This window comes from Poecile atricapillus, chromosome W (assembly GCF_030490865.1).
Source record: "Poecile atricapillus isolate bPoeAtr1 chromosome W, bPoeAtr1.hap1, whole genome shotgun sequence".
Taxonomy (NCBI): domain Eukaryota; kingdom Metazoa; phylum Chordata; class Aves; order Passeriformes; family Paridae; genus Poecile; species Poecile atricapillus.
In genome coordinates, this window is record NC_081288.1 from 6,058,267 (window position 1) to 6,074,638 (window position 16,372).

The 16,372-nt window shown below is 39.5% G+C and overlaps 1 protein-coding gene across 7 annotated transcripts in view; it reads left to right on the forward strand.

Annotated features, from left to right (window-relative positions):
• Nucleotides 1–16,372, forward strand: part of LOC131591448 (CUGBP Elav-like family member 2) — a 370,880-nt gene that overhangs the window by 163,934 nt on the left and 190,574 nt on the right. The window lies entirely within an intron of this gene.

A 16,372-nucleotide genomic window follows, 5' to 3' on the forward strand; every position in this document is an offset into this window, starting at 1 on the left:
TAAAGCAACATGGGTTTGTTGTACATTTATTATGTGGCCTTTCCTGGTATTTTTATTTTTTGTGTGCCATGATTCTGAGTTAGCCTGTGGCAAAATATTTGTGTTGTGCTTGGATACTGGATGGATTTCCACTGCCACTAATGGACAATCTGGTCAGGATTTTATTTGCCATCAGCATCAAGCAAAACTTTCTTTTTGTTGCCTTTTGCAAGTGATCAATGGATCCACTTAGATTATAACCTGGAGTTAGGACTAGAATTACATGTTAATATCTCTCATTGCAATAAAACAACTGTTAGAGTCCATTACTTTTCTGGGAAAGGAATGGGATTTGTTTAATTTTAACTGCCTCAGTAGTGTACTGGTGCATATATAAACACTGATGAATGAAATCAAGCAATTAGAATTAGAAATTAATAACACAAGGCATCTAGTCCTTTCAGCGAGTTTGCATTTTGATTCTGATTGATTTTTCCAATATTTGCTAAGTGCATACGTATCCACAAAGGCCTTATATCCATATGCTGTATTTTTAAAATGCTGGCGTGTTGACTTCTGGGAGCTAGATTTGTTATTTGACAGCATATTATGATTTAATTTCTGTTATCTGAAAAACTGCACCATTAAAATAGCTGATGCAGAATTTAAGGATGTCTGTTCATTGTTCTCCTTTCCAAGGTTTTTGGAAATTACACTTGCTGCCTAACACTGTAAAGTTGGTTTACATTTCAGGCAGGGTTATTTTTCTCTTTGAATGACAGCGAGTATTTGTGTGCATGTATGCAAGTGTGACATGAAAATACGAAGATAGCTGCCTTGAAATTCTGTTTTTGCTTTTTAATTGATATTTGGATGATATAAAGCAAGCAACTGCCATATGACAATAAAGTGGACCAACTTTCCCAGCTGGATGTCATATTTGACGAAGGATGTAACCAGAGAAACTGTGAATTATGTAAAGTGCTAAATAGGATTCTGGGTGTAACTTATTACCCTGCGGGCTGGAAGATACCACTTGTTATTTACTTGCACTTTCTGAAGCAACATTATTTTGGGTGTTTCTCAGAAGTGCTAAACTTCGTTTTTGGGAAAAAAAAAATCGAGGAGTGAGTGTCATTCTCCTGGTTTCCTATGGGGAAGGAGTGGGAGGTTTTGGAAGGCTGGCTGTGAGTAGTATGATTTCTTGAATTCTTGTCTGCCATGCCTTGCATGTGTCTGCTGTGCTGCCGCCAGGTAGGAACCAGGGTGAGCCAGATTTCCTGATAGCTCCTGACAAGGACAGATGCTGCTGTCTGGGTCCACTGAGATAAGAGTTCCTTGGGCCTCTTTGGGGTGATGGCTTTGTTTTATATTCTGTGTTTGCCTCACCAAGGAATATTTTTATTTGTTTGTTGGTTGTATCCCTTTGTGGCTCTATGCTTGGTTTTTTGGGAGTTTTTTTCAGTTAAACTGAGTCACATAATTTATTTTTACATATAGCTCTTGAAAAGCCAGTGTACTAACATCAGGCTCTCGCTTTACTGCATAAATCTAATGCAGCCTCTCTGAAACAGACATTTTAAATTTTAACCTCAATATAAAACTTGCTACTTCATTTTTTCTGCTTTCCATACTGAACCTGCTGTTCTTCCTCAGGATCCCTGGGTTTGTTGTTGGGCCATGTGCAGCCCATTCTTATTTACCAACTACCATGAGTGTCGTAGGTGATCTGTGGAGGCAGCCAAACTTTTTGCAGTAGCATTCAAGTTGCGTCAGGAGGTTGTAGCCACGAGGGTGTACGAGTTGGTTTGGTTGTAGGAGGAAATAGTATTAAGAAAGGACTGGATTTGGTGAAGAGCTTTGCTCTTGTGCTAAAAATTGTCGCTTTGTGATACACTACACTGGACTTGTACAAAAGCTCACTGCTCAGAGCAGGTAACTGGAGTCATAGTCGGCATCTGGTTGGTGTTTGTGGGAGGGATGCATGTCAGAAAAAAGTTCATGTCTATCAGTTGTTGGGTGATTCTGTTCAGATGAGGCAATATTAGCTGCTGGATCAGACCCTGAGCTCAGGGTTATCTCTGCTGTCTCTGGCCCTGCAGTTGAAAGGACAGTTCAAGGGACCTGCCAGGTTTCCATCTTCTGGCAGAGGCAGCTCACCTTGCCTGTCCCTTCATTAACTGGAGGGGACAAAAGTGAGTGACGCTTCAAATACTCAAGTTTTGAAACACTTTCAGCTGCTTTCCATTTTTTATCTCTGCACTTTCAAGTTATATTTTCCCTTCATGTTTTTTGGGATCTTTCAAAGCAATGGGAGAGATGGAAGTTCTCTTCTGTGTGTAAGCATTATGCAGGATGGAGAGTCCAGGGATAGGCAGCAGTGTGGCTGGGAGAGACAGTTTTGCCCTTGCTGAGTCTTTGGTGAATGGCAAACCTCTTTCCTGAAGACCTGTCCAGGGGCTTTCTTGCTCTTGCAGCTAGCAAAAGGCATTGTATTTATCAAAATCCTGCTGAAGGAACAGGAAAATATCAAGAGCTAGAAAACGCCTGTACTATCCCCTCTTACAAAACCTTCCTGACTTCTCAGCAGATGAAGGGAAGACCTGGTGCATGCCTCCAGAAATATTTAGGTTGCAGCTCATGGGCATTTTCCTATATAAAACCTTGTTCAAAGTATGTTGGATCAGCTTGCAGAGTGGGTCTGTGGGGTGCAATACACTGGGAACTGTTTTTTTCCATAATCCTGATGTTTTGGGGGTGAGGAAAAGAGAGCGCTGCTGTGGTGGTGACTCACAAGAGTCTTGTGCTGCTGTGTGCTTCACTTTCACATGTGAAGGAAGCTCTGTTCCAGCATGAAGATGGAATGCACCACGCAGGAGGTGCTTGCAAACAATCATGAACACGTGCTTTCCTTCGTGTCTGTGCTCATTTTGAGCTTTAAGGTCTGCAGAGCTGTGTGAAAAGGACTAGAGAATGTTTCTGTACTGGTGTGGTGGGAAGGCCTTGCCTTGCAGAAACCCTGCAAAATGACAAATGTTGTGTCAAAACCTCAAGAATCTAATAGCTTGTAAACAGCTTATTCTTCTCCAGTTTTCTAGAAGTATTTTATTTTCACATGAATTCTATCTGATACTTAACAAATACAGCTATCTCCAATTACAATTCTATGATTTTTTCACTCGCACATGAACCTAATTCTCAGTTTTCTCTAGTAGCTTTGAGACAATATAGCAATATGTAAAGTACTTGAAAATTCAGAAATTTAAATACTGCTGTTGGAACTTTGGTCCATCTGTTAAAATTCAGGCAGTGGTGTAGCAGTTGTTGCCCAGTAATTCCTATTGCACAATGCAAAACAATTAAGCTTACCAAGAAGGTGTTAAAAACACGACCAAACTGAGTTTTCAGTTGGTTTCCTGTTTTTAACATTTAGATTCAAGCTACAGTATGAACGTAATGCTTCCCATCTGGGTCTCATCAGTTAAAACTTATCTTTTGGTAAATCTAATGATGAGCTTCTGCTTACTAATTTCACTGCAAGATCATAGGCTTTAAAAAAAAATAACCATTGAGACACTCAAGTGAAAAGGAAGTTTGATATGTGCTTTGTGTTTATTTCAAGTGCATAAGCACCGTAATGAAAAAAAAAAAAAGAAATGTGATATTTTCCCTTTCTTTATTAACTAGACAAAAGTCTTGGGCTAAAAATTGGAAAATTTTATAGCCTTCAGTGCACTGTATTCAAGTTCTGCTTAAAGTAATTTTTTAAATCAATTTACCAATTTCCAAAAGGTTTCCAATCCCAAGTATCCTAGTTCTGTCAAGTTTTGTGAATCATTTCCTTTTATGTTAATTGATCATTTTGTCCTATATCTAAGTTGTTAGTTACGGGGAAGAATTACCAATATAATTGTCTACAATCGCCATTATTATCTCTGTCATTCCCAAAAAAATTCAGAGCTTAAAAATACCATCTTTAAAAGATACATATTCTTTTTCAGTTTTCATACAGCAAGTAACCAGTTCTCAGACCCAGGCCCGTTTAAAATACCTGGTTCTGCTGGCCATACTTGGATATTCAATAATCTCATTTTTCATTAGAAATCTGTGGGTTTTTCAAGACGTTTTCATGCGACCTTCTGCTTTCAGTTTGAATTTTAAGTCCAAGTGATTTATTTTTTTTATAAACTCGTTCCTAGCATTTCCTCTGTACCAAAATTCAGCCTTTTCAACTTTTCCAGATTTCTTTCTCTGTGTTCTGTAGCAAGTTCAGCCCTGCTTTTCTGTACTAGTTAACCTTTTGCCCTATAAATATTCGTTAATGGAAATTTTTCCCGGTTGGCTCAGGTTTGCGATAGTCAGGGAGCCTGGGCTGATAAGGAAACCCCGCTGCCAGCGTGCCGAGGAAAGCATTAAACCACAGCTGTACTCCTTAGTGCTCCTGTCTTTACCTGCCCCAATCGCATACCATTACACTTGATTTATCCTGTGTAACGTGATCCTTATACAAAGCCAAGCTTGGTTGTCATAAGGCCTTCCATTTTCATGCCTTTCTTATCTCTTTTCCAGCTGCATTTTCCCCACTGCAACAAATAGCTCCAGTGTAAAACTTTCCCAGTAAAAGGAGCCAGGAGTAAATTTGTGCAGGTTGGGTTTTGATGGAACTTAGATAAATGTGGTTGGGATTTTTTTATTTATTTTATTCTATTCCCTTTTAGTCTCCTGCTTTCTGATTTCTTTCCATGATATTAATCACCTTGCTTACCTCAGTTCTGGGGTGCTGGAGATAGGAGCTGTGAGAGGCACCATTCTGCAGCATGTACTGTTATCCCCACGTTTTCCTGATCTGCCTGCAAGTGCCTTGGGAGCCCAGCTGCCGCCACCTCAGGCTGCCTTCTGGGGTGATGCAGGGGGCAATTTTGCATTTCCATGAAACTGCGTGTTTAAAAGCTAAATAAACTAAAATATGCACAATTCTTCCATAGTCAGTCCCACCAGGACACCTTCCTCATCAGACTTTGACATAAAGCAGCTCTTAGCAGTGATCGTTGTGTTGGATGGAGTTTACAGTGTGTTTGGCAAAGAGGGCTTTCGTTCATGTGTCCCTGCAAATTAAAACAATCAAAGAGCTTAGAGAAACCTCAAACACGTTGCAAAATGGGAAGATGCTGCTAAGTTCAGGTGATTAGAAATAATATTATGCCTTTAGAAGTCTTCCAATTGATTGAGAAATGTCAGATTTCTGTGACACAAAAGAACTTAAAAATCTAACCATATATATATTTCTTTGTCTTAGGAACTTTCTTTTATGTTTTAATTTTTTTTTTCTTTGAAGCCACATAGACTGAAAACTTATTTTGCCCACTTTTAGAAGGGAAACCCAAGGCTCCCCTGCAATAGAATTGGTTGTTTCCTTCCAGTTTAGATTTTGATTTGTACAGACTATTTTTGGATGCATCAAAAACATGACTTGCAGTCAGAATATGTGTCCTTGTCAACATTTCAGTAAGCAGAGGTCAAACCAGAACATGAGAATACAACTTACATATTTATAATTGCATAAATTGTCCCAAAAGAAGGCCTTTTATTATATGCTGTCCATTTGCATGCTTAGTTAATAGTTTAGTTGGCAACATGGCAACATGGCTGCTTCTTTACTGATAAATTTTATTTTATTTTGCATAAGCCTACATACTTTTTCAGACAAGAGAATTAGTGTAATCTCTTTCAGAGCGATAGCGACATGAGTTCAATGCCTACAAGAAAGGATGATAGCACTGGATATCTGTTAAAACAGAAGAAATCTTTGAAATATTCCATTCACCTATGCAGTTAAAGTGACTAGAGTTTCAAACAATCCTCAAAACATTGATGAAGCTTCACTGTAAGTCTACAAGCCCCTGCCTCCAAAACAAAAATCAAAAAACAAACAAACAAAAAAAAAAAAAACCAAACAAATTGTGAGAAAAGAGAAAGTATTTGAAAGATAAAGCAACTATAAGCAGTTACTGTACTGAAGGTATGGAAGCTTTTTAACAATGTGGATTTAAGAAATGGGGAAGAAAATCATGAGAAAGATAATGTAAACTAATGAAAACTTATGTGGTTTCCATGGATAGCTTTTAGGGGGTTTGGGGGAAAAGCCATTTCATAATAGAATAAAATTATATAATAACTACAGTGATCAGTGGTATTCAGGGCCAAAGATGCAGCCATCTGAAGATGAAGAAACCCAGGTGCAATCCAACATTGCTTTTTTGATGGCATCTTTGTCACCAATGACTGTTCTCAGGAATATTTGAGGATTTCTGCTCTAATCAGCTTCATGCTGCCCTGAGCACAGTGGTCAAAATTCTCTAATATTCTTAGTCTGACTACAGCAAATCTGTAAAATCTGCCTTCAGTTGGGATAGTTTGCAATGGTGAATCAGGCCAACCCCTGATGGGTGACAGAGTTGCAGGGAAGACAGAATGTCAGGAAAGGAACAAAACCTCCACCTGCTTACTAGTGAAAGCAAAGTCTGTGACCTAGTTTCCCTTCCTTCATTAGGATGTGTGGTTTAGCACAATTGCCACCATGGGCCTGCAGAGATGATGAGCCCCAGCCACACCACAGGGCTTCTGAACACCTGAGCTGTGCAGAGCCCAGCATCATCCTCACAGCAGATCATCTGCCATAGCTCTGAGGGCAAAAGAAATCAATCCAAGAGGCAGCAGGTAACTCCTGAGAAACACAGAGCCCTTGCCACACCCCTGTTTGGGGCAGAAGCACTCGTAGAAAGCAAGAGGCAAGTCAAAAGTAGAGCAGGGGCTGTGGCAGAGCCTGCACAAGTTCACTTGCCCTGAGTTTCTGCCTCTGCCCCTCTCAAGCACAGCCACTTGCCAAAGGAAACTGCAATGTCTATGAATGTCTTAAATTGCAGACAGGAAATTTTCATGTTGCTAAATGATAATCTATAGAAAGTAAATGAGGAAGACAGGCTGGAGGGGGGAAGTTAAAATTTTTGTAGTACAATACATAACCATCTTGATTTAGAAGCTACGTTTAGGAAGATCTAGGTGTGATCTTCAGAGGAATGGTCTGTTCTGTAAGTGCTAATCTTGGGAGGATACTTTGCCTTTGGTGGATATACACAGTGTCTGCATACTGTACTAAACACATTGAATTTTGATCCTGAATTACCCTAATTACTCATTAGCATTGAGCAGTATCAGCCTATTGTAACAGTGCTGAGTGTCAGAACTTTGCATGTGACTTTTCAAGAATTCAAAAAACATCTCTGCTGAAGAGGCTGTTTCCTCAAGCTGACTTTCACATTCACTTTTGTTTTTTTCACTACTATTAATTTATTTCCTGCATTCCATTAAAAATGGCATTTGCAGGTCAGGGAGCACTAAAATGATTTCATTTGCAAAAAAACAACAACAATCTTAACTGAAAAACGACAGCAAAACCCTCTCTGCCTTTGTTGATTGTGCAGTTTACCAAAGATTTACATTTTTCACATCTGTTGCCCTCCCATTATAGTTTTCATCTTGCATGTAAAATTGATACAGCAGCATAAACAATCTCTCAATTGCTGGAGAAGGAAAGCTTAATAATAGCTCTGATTACTTTTTTGTCCAAAAGAATATAAAACATCATGTATTTTTTATGATGTCACAACAAGTGGAGAGTTTGACATTATCACATTAACTGCTAATGTATAAATGCAACACTAATGTACTAGAATTAAAACTTTATATAATGACCTTCCCTTTGTTCAGCCATTAAAAATACATTAATACTCTGTCTTGCAAATTGGACCTGATGTAATTTTTTTTGTCAATAACTAGTTTGTGGGGGATTTTGTTTGTATGGATATCTGTGTTTATTTTCTGGAAAATTATTCTGACTTCATCTTTTGCAATGTAGAAGTCAGCAACATTTCAGGTGCATTTATATAGCCTTTATTTTACTTTGTTTGCAAGAACAGTAGCCAGAGCAAGGAAACTCGGTCTCCCTCCTTCTATCTTGTACTCAAGTTGGCCAGCTTTGTCCATTGCTGTGTGCTTCAATGTACCCTTTTGTAAAATGCGTGTATTACTTATGTGCAAATTGAGATTTGCACATAATTAATTAGCAGATGTTTGTACCTACTTTCACATCCTCCTAAGAGTCACGCTATGTGAGTGCAAAGCAGTTGTTGCTGGGACGTGAGAACATTGGAGCAAAACCTTTTTTGGAGATGGGGGGCAGGTTACAAAGGGATACATGGAGGGTTACCTTTTTTATTTTATTTTATTTCATTTTTTCAGATACTTTGGAATCTTTTTTAAAAAATCCCTGTTTTGAAGCAGGTGGGGCACAAGACAGCTAAAGATACCTCCCATATAATAGGTGTTATTTCTTGCATTCCTCTTCTACAACCTGCATGCATCAAGGTTTTAAAGCTCTTAAAAGCTCTGAGGTGAACAAAAAGACTGCTGGAACAGCAGTGGGCATGTCGAAGCACACTTGAAGATAACAGCTGTCAGGACACAGGAGATGAAAATGCAACCAAGTACACAGGCCACAGGAAAACTTGGCCTTGGGCATTTTTTGCTTTCACTTCAGTAGTTTTAACCCTTTGTACTCCACAAATGATTTTTAAAGTTGGGGGAGGATAATGGAGGAGAAAATCCTTTGTGGGCTGTTTCTGAAAAATGAAAATACACAACTAATAAATAGCTGCTGGATCACTGCAATAAAATACAGGCAGGGCTGCATTTAGACAGCTTGGCTTTTATCTGATTGTGAGTTGTGTGTTTCCTCATAGGGGAACTACCGCCAACCCAATTTTAATCAGTTGCAATTTTGTTTTTGCGTCTAAATTAGAATAGCTTGGATTGAAGGGAAGTGAAAAGAAATGTCTGCCAAAGCATTTCTATAAAGCAAGAACTCTTTCACTTTAGTTTCATCATGCATCTTTAGTCTGATATTCTTCATTTTACCCAAATATTATCAGGATTACTACTCTAGTGTATTTTACATCAGCTTTCTGCTTGCAAAGCTAAATAAACATTTCATGAGCCATGCTGAGAAGTCTCCCCAAAGACCTTGCTCTTTAAAACATTTAAGTACAAGCATGACTGAGATTGGCAATGCAGAATGGAAACTTTCAGTTTTGTTCTTATCTAGAATCTACCTTGATTTGGGAAGAACCAAAAATATTCCTTCCTGATGACCGCTCTGGGGCCTCTGTGAGGAGACTCGGTACTATCAGTTACTGCAAGTAAGCAGACACGTATTTGGCACATGCCTCAGCAGAGACCAATGTACCTCCTAGCCAAGCTGAGGGGTGTTAGCCAGGACAGAGCTTGATCTATGACTAAACTCCAACCTGTGACCCAGCAAAGCTCCTTGCTCTACTGAGCCTGTTGCTCCTGCACTTTCCACCTGCATTATATCCACTCAGAACGAAAATGGCTAACTACAAGTTTCTGCTAGCATCTGTTCCCATGCCTGTTGTCTGAAACAAAGCCTAATTATCACACTCCTTTCCTTCAGATTTTCTTTTGACTTACCCAATTGTCTACATCTTTGATATCTAGAGCATAAATGCCAAGGCAGAAATGTGCATTCAATTAGATGACTCTTGACTGACCTACATAACAGTTCATTCATGAGATAATGTGACCTGGAGTCATGGAGATAGAAGCCAGTTGATTGAGCTGGCTTGGCTGTGTACACTGTAAACTCTCCGGTGATTGAGGAATCATCTAAAATTAGCCATACACTGTATGTTGTTGAGAGCCTTTCAGACCCGGCTCTCTTTCGGTAATATTTTTTTTATGAGATGGGCACGTAATTTGTCACATTGTAATTCTTTAATGCTTAAGTTTATTAGCATGAGGTATTTGGGTATCGAATAAAATGAGCAGTTAAGTGATTTATGCATAGGGTCTGCTCTCAGTTCAGGGTATAGGTAGCCAGCCTCCCATGAAGGGGCAAGAGAGGATACAGTATTTACCACTTCCTTCAGACAGCTACAAAATGGTGCTTTTTGAAGATGAACCTCGTGCATGTAAATCCCAACTGCCTATTACTGCACGGCAAGTTAAAATGCATTTTTGTATTAAAGGTTATTGTGTGTCTGTAGAGAGCCACAGGGTTTTCCTTAGATTTTGCCTACTACATTTGTGAACTTGCAGCTTTCAGCTGTGGGGGGGAAAAAAGTTAACCAGGGAGCGAGTGGTTTCAGCGTAAGAACTAAGCGACAGTTTTTGTATTGCTAAGCCACAAAGGAAGCTCGGATAAAGGTTGTAGGTCAGAAAGAAACCTTGAGGAGCATGCTCGTGAAGTGAGGCACTTGAAGAAAGGCTGCAGCTGTCACTTCCACATCTGAGGGGCAGTGAGGTATTTCAACCATTTTCTTATTCTATCTTGTCTTAAAGATTCATTAATTGAATAATGTAAAATTATCTGATGTCCTCTGGGGCATAAGTCCTTCTATTTTTATTTTTTCCCTCAGTGAGTGTGGTAGGAGCAGTCTGTGCTCTGTCGTGTCCAGTTCCTCTCAGATGGAGCTGCTTTGGTGCTGACTGATGCATGTTGCGAGGAGGACTGGGGGGACATTTTGTACAGGGAGGCTGTGGGCTCTTCAAAACACATTTGGGGCACAGCACCACGTTCCTGAGGCTTTCTCTTTTAGTAGATGCATCTCGTGGGGGGTTTTCGTGCTTTTAAAGAGCAGGTTGCTTGCTGCCTCCTTCTCTGTCTTTTCTATGGTTCTGTGGTTAACTCTGTGCTGACACAGTGGTGATCCTCTCTTGGGGAGGGTGAAGATTAATCAAAATGCCCAGGAGCTGGCTGTCAGATGTCCAGCAGGAGGTTTCCTGAGAGTCTTTTTTTGAGTTCCTTAGAGGTTCAGGATTTTTTTAATAACTTGACGTTGTTTAAGAAATAATAAGGAAGTGACAAGCTGCACAGCAGTAAAAAGGCATTTAATTTATTCTTTCACATCGTACATTTTGCAGTACTTTCGTATGATTCTTCTTTTTCTTTATGATGCATATACATTGTTTGGCTTTGAGTGAATAAATTGTTGGGAATGCTGGAGAGAGCAGCAGCAGAGAAACTTTTATATTTTGCCGGAGTTTTTTGGTTCAGACAGACCACTTGGGCTCCAAGCTGAGGCTGAAATTGCACAGGGCCCAATTAGTGCCTGTTACCTTTGCTGTTTGCTCTTGATCGGTTGCAGAGACAGAGGTTTAATTAAGCAGAAATGGGGATGTGGAGTTAATGTTCATTATAACTAAAATCGAAACAGCTGTTTACCTTGCTGAAGCCTTGTGTGTTAATGTCCATAAATTTCACCTCGAGGAGAGCTTGGAGGAGCCAGCCCCTGTACATGCCTATCCAGATACCGTGTGATATCATTTTGCATACTCATTTTCACAACATTTCCTAATCATATTAATTAACACATTAGGGTATAATTCTTATTGTCTGCAGAAATTACTTCAATTAAAACTATTAACATATTATCATGATTGTTATGGTATTTGCAATTTGCTTTGTTACTACTCAACAACTACTGCAGCAAACCCAAATGTTTGAAATCAGCATAAAATTGGCATGGCTGTGCTTTTCCTCTTAACTGTCACATCAGGTCTCACTGTATACTTCCTGAATAAGCTCTGTTTCTGTGCTGGGGTTTCCTCTGTGAAAAAAAAAAAGATATGAGAGGCCACGACTCTTGTAAGTCAAGGCTAGAAATATTTTGTCTTGATTAGGCTCTGCAGTGCCTAGTGTGATCACTGTGCAAGTACATATGGAAAGAGTAAATAACTATAGTGGAGGGCAAGAGAGTAATGGATAGAAACTGGTCACATTCGTGCTAAAAAAAATTAGTAGGTTTTGTGCTTTTTTTCTTTTCTTGGTCAGAGCTGTGAGTTTCTGGTCTGGCTGTCTTCGGAGAGGAATGAAGGCAAGAGACTAGCTTTAATATTGAACATTTTCATATTCAAAATCTTCGTACAGGCAAGTGAGACATGCTCCCTGTGTAGGAGGCAAACATTAGTTGTTAGTGTAATTGAAATATTAATGGTCTCATTAAAGATTATTATTATTATTATTATTAATAATAATAATAATAATAATCCAGATCTACTTATTATGAGACGAGAGCACTGTTATGGGAGAGGAAAGCTTCATTAATACATTTGAGATGGATATGGACATTTCTGAGTGTCTGCTCCTGTCCAAGGTGTTTTGCTTACTCAAAGAGCTTTAATTTTTGGAGCTGAGAAGTGGTGAGGGGAAGTAGTCAGATACCAAGGGCATCACTGGGAGGGGTAGCTTGATAGCAGGGGTTTCTTCTTCCTTTTTTGCTGTTATGAACATGATGTTGATGGTTTCCTAATCCTCATTTTGAGTTCTATTTCTGGCTGTTTTAATGGCTTTTTTTTAATGTTGTATAACATTCTTTTACACCTTGCTCATTCTCTCTTGGATTGCAGTACCTCCCATTCAATATGTATGTGATGTCTTACATATCTTGGATACTTTTTCTGTCTTATCCTAAAACCACAGATTTGCATTTTATTAGGCAGCTGTAGGTGAATTTTTTTTAGCCCTGGGGTTGTGAGTGTCAGGCTGTGCCCTGTCTAATATCTGCTCATGCCTCCACTCCTCTGCATTGTACCTCGTGTAGCCTCTTCAGGGCTCTCCATTATGATACCAGGTCTGTGTTCCTCTGCACTCTGTTGTTACCTTGGGATCATAAATATTTCATCCTGCACAGAGTAACTGTGAGCTACTACTGTCTGTATAAAAAGTGCACATAAACCACATCATTATGCAAAGACAAGCAAAAGCAAAATATATTAGGCAATAGCCAGCTGGCCATTAAGAAAATTGCTGCTGCAGCTAAAGCAGCTAAAATGAAGCTCCAGGTTGGGCATTAAAAGTGTAGGCAAGACTGACGTGCCTGGGGCTGAGGCTGTGCAGGCTCAACACAAAGTCTGTGTGCTATTACTGGCATCACAGGGCTACAGGACGTGAGTGAGATCACTGTTTGGGTGTACCACTGCTGGCTGGGTGACACAGGATGTCCTTTTTTGGTCTAGAGTTTGTAGCAACACCTTAAACTGTTGAAAGGGAGCATTTTGCCTTTACAGAGCAGGTGTATATTGGTGTAGTATTAGCAGGCAAGTTGAACAGAAAACAAGACATTTTATCTAACTGTGGTAGATAATTGCTAACATTATTCTAAGCCATATGTATTCTATTCATCTTCATGATATTGCTGTGACAAAGCTGTTATCCTCCTTTACAGATAGAGTATTTATCTACAGTTGCCCTAGGATGCCTCTGTAGTCAATGGAAAGACATTTCTACCTCCATTTTAGTCCACCTGAAGTCAGAATTGCCCTCTAAAATGATTATTTTTCTTCACGGACTAAACAGGAAATCCCACACACATAAATTTAATAAATCTGAGCCAAAGAGATTAGAGATTTGTCTGCAGCAGATGAGTTTCAGAGCCTGTGCTTTCACAGCTGTTACTAGTAACTAGCTTAGCTTAAATTTATTTCATATATGGAATATATAGGTGACTTCTATAGTTTAGATTGTACTGTTGTTATACATCAAATGAGACATGTCCAAATGGCCGAGTGTGGAATTCAATTTTCATATTTCGGATGAGAAGATAATGCCCTAATCAGGTCTTGTCTATCTAATGCACTCAGTGGCACTACTCAATTCTTTTCAGTTTGGCTACCACTCCAAACTGTTAAACCATCTGCTGATAGCAGCCGAAAAGATGACAATATAATAAATTACTAGAAAAAGTTAAGATGCCTAACATCTGCTCTCCACCAAGCTTGAGCATCTTCCCTGAATTGATGTTCTGTCGTCTCCTGACACAGTCAGGGAAGATGCCTGCTCTGAAGCTGTTGCAAATTCAAATAATTTGCAGCTGGACCTACATTCCAGGCATCCATCCTAGGTCTAAATAGGGAATAACAATAGAGAAGGGAGAAGACAAAGGCAGGGGAACACATAGTTTCTCAAAATACCTTAAGAAGTTCCCGGCCCAGGTAAAGGCCTTCATCTACTCATTATTCATTATGATTAATGAAGAAATGCCTAATGATGGCAAGCAGAATTTTGCAAGACAGAAATAGAAACTGCTGCCTCTTCAAAACCACATGACTGTCTGTCCTGGATCTACGCTGTGCATAATGTTTTAATCAAATACAGTTTGTTCTGTAGCAATGGACCATATTGGTTAGTGCAAACAATGTAAACGTATTCTAGATAAGATTACGTAGCTCCAAAGGTGCTGGTAGGCAGACACTGTTGAGAAAATATGCACATAATATTTATTTAAAACGTTGCTGGGGCCTCCTTTGCTGTTATTAGTCTGTCATGAAAATCTGCAAACACATACTTACCAGAAACTCACTGCAAAACATTAGGCAGTTAGTGAAGTCAAATATAGAGAGTGGATGCCATAGCAGAGCACAGTTAATGGTTGAGCTGTGACTTAACTTACATCCAAGTGCAAACATAATTAAATTAGAAAAAGTCCTGAACCAAATGTAGGAGGTGTAGCCTGCCTGGAATGCAAAGATGAACCTGGATCCCATCCTACTGCTTCACTCTCCTGAAGTAGAACTGGAGGAAACAAGAGTCCAGAGCTGAATCCAAAAAGTATAAAACAAACCAGTAGGTGCCACAATGTTCTGCTCATTATTGTGGGACAAACTTACACAAAAGTAGCTGATCTAAGAGAAAAGACTTATGGACTGGAAAGTTTGGTGTGCATTAATTTGGGAGATTTGCATTACATTAAGCAAGTTGTTTTCTAGTTTCCTTTTCTAAGTTTTTTCAACTCTAAAAGCATACTCTTAAGATATGATTTCTCTAAGCATAATAATTGATTTCTTCTCTGTTCCTAATTTCTCTCACATACACAGCCCTATCAGCTGCTTCCACAGTGAATAGGTAAAGAAGGAGCACTCCTTCAGCACAGATTCCTCCATAGTAATCTCCTGTGATTTTAAGTTCAGTGAAATTCCACTGGATCTAAATTTACCTTAAGCAGAAGGATGATCCTTGTAAATAAATATGAAATCATATAATGTAGTTATAAATCATAAAATAATACAAACAAAATAAAAAAGAGTGTAAATACCTAAATACTCCAGTAGCCTTTACAATGTAGCAAAGCAACTGGATTTGATCCTGGAGACTGTATTCCACACTGTATTCCCATGAGTCCTGTTCTGCCACAGATCTGTCATCCATCCATCCATGAAAATCTATTCCTTCAGGTCTAGATTAGCAAATGTTCCCCCCCCACACCCCATTTTTTCCTTGTAACAGTAGTGTTCATCATTCACTCTGCTGCTTCTCCTTACCTCCTTCTGTCTCCTGGTTAGACCTTGGGGCTGCTGGCTGGTGTTCCATAGAACCAGCAAGATTTTCCTGAGCTAGACCCAATAGAAGCAGTAATGAAGTTCTATTTTAGCTTGTGTGATTTGGCAAGCTCTAGCTATGATGTGATAATACATGAAATAAGGAGTCAGCAGGCTGGGCTGGCAGCAGGAGTAGAGAGATTCTTGCCATTGGTGCACCTGGATGTGTCTAGGCACAGACTTTCAAGTTTATGGCATACTGCACCAGCCAGGAAAAGTCCTGAGGGGTTGCTCAGATGAGCTGGTTTGGTTTGTATGCATCAGTCCTGTTTGGAAAAGGTGGGAATGTGTAAATCTGTGTGCCTGTGTGTGTCCCTGAGTGACAGATTTAACCTGGTGCAGAATTAAACCTGTAGCTGTCACTGTCTCATCCCAGCGTGGTGACCAGCTGTTCCTGACTGATACAACAGGCTGTTTTCCCTCTTAGAGGTATTATTTATAGCGTTATCTTTCAGAGTAAGGTGTGAGACTGGTGTGTTTGGCTGGATAGCAGTGCCGGTGTGTTCGTCTGCTACAGGGTAGAGGTGATGTTTCTAATCAAGCTGAGGCTGAATGGATGTTCCGAGAGGAGCATGGTGAGATTTCTAAACAATTTAAAGGATTTGGTTCAGAACAGGCATTAATCAGTCATTAAAAAGCAATTGCAAATAACCATTACTTTCTGTCCATCTCTGTGTTTCTCCAGCATATCCCTGAAAGCTCGACACCATTCTGCAGCTTTAGCAGTAATTTGAATGCAACAAATTGTACCTGCAAAGCACAGATGTTGAAAGCTGAAAAGTCTGAAGGTGCCGTATGTTTTCTGTAATTGAAAGCAGGTGCCCTGAAGGAAGCAGAGATTCTGTTTCACTTTATGAAGTATCTAGTTGGCAGAGCAGGCAAAAAATACCTGCTAAAACTTCATTTACTAGGACTGGATAAAACAGATTAAAACTGTTGTTTT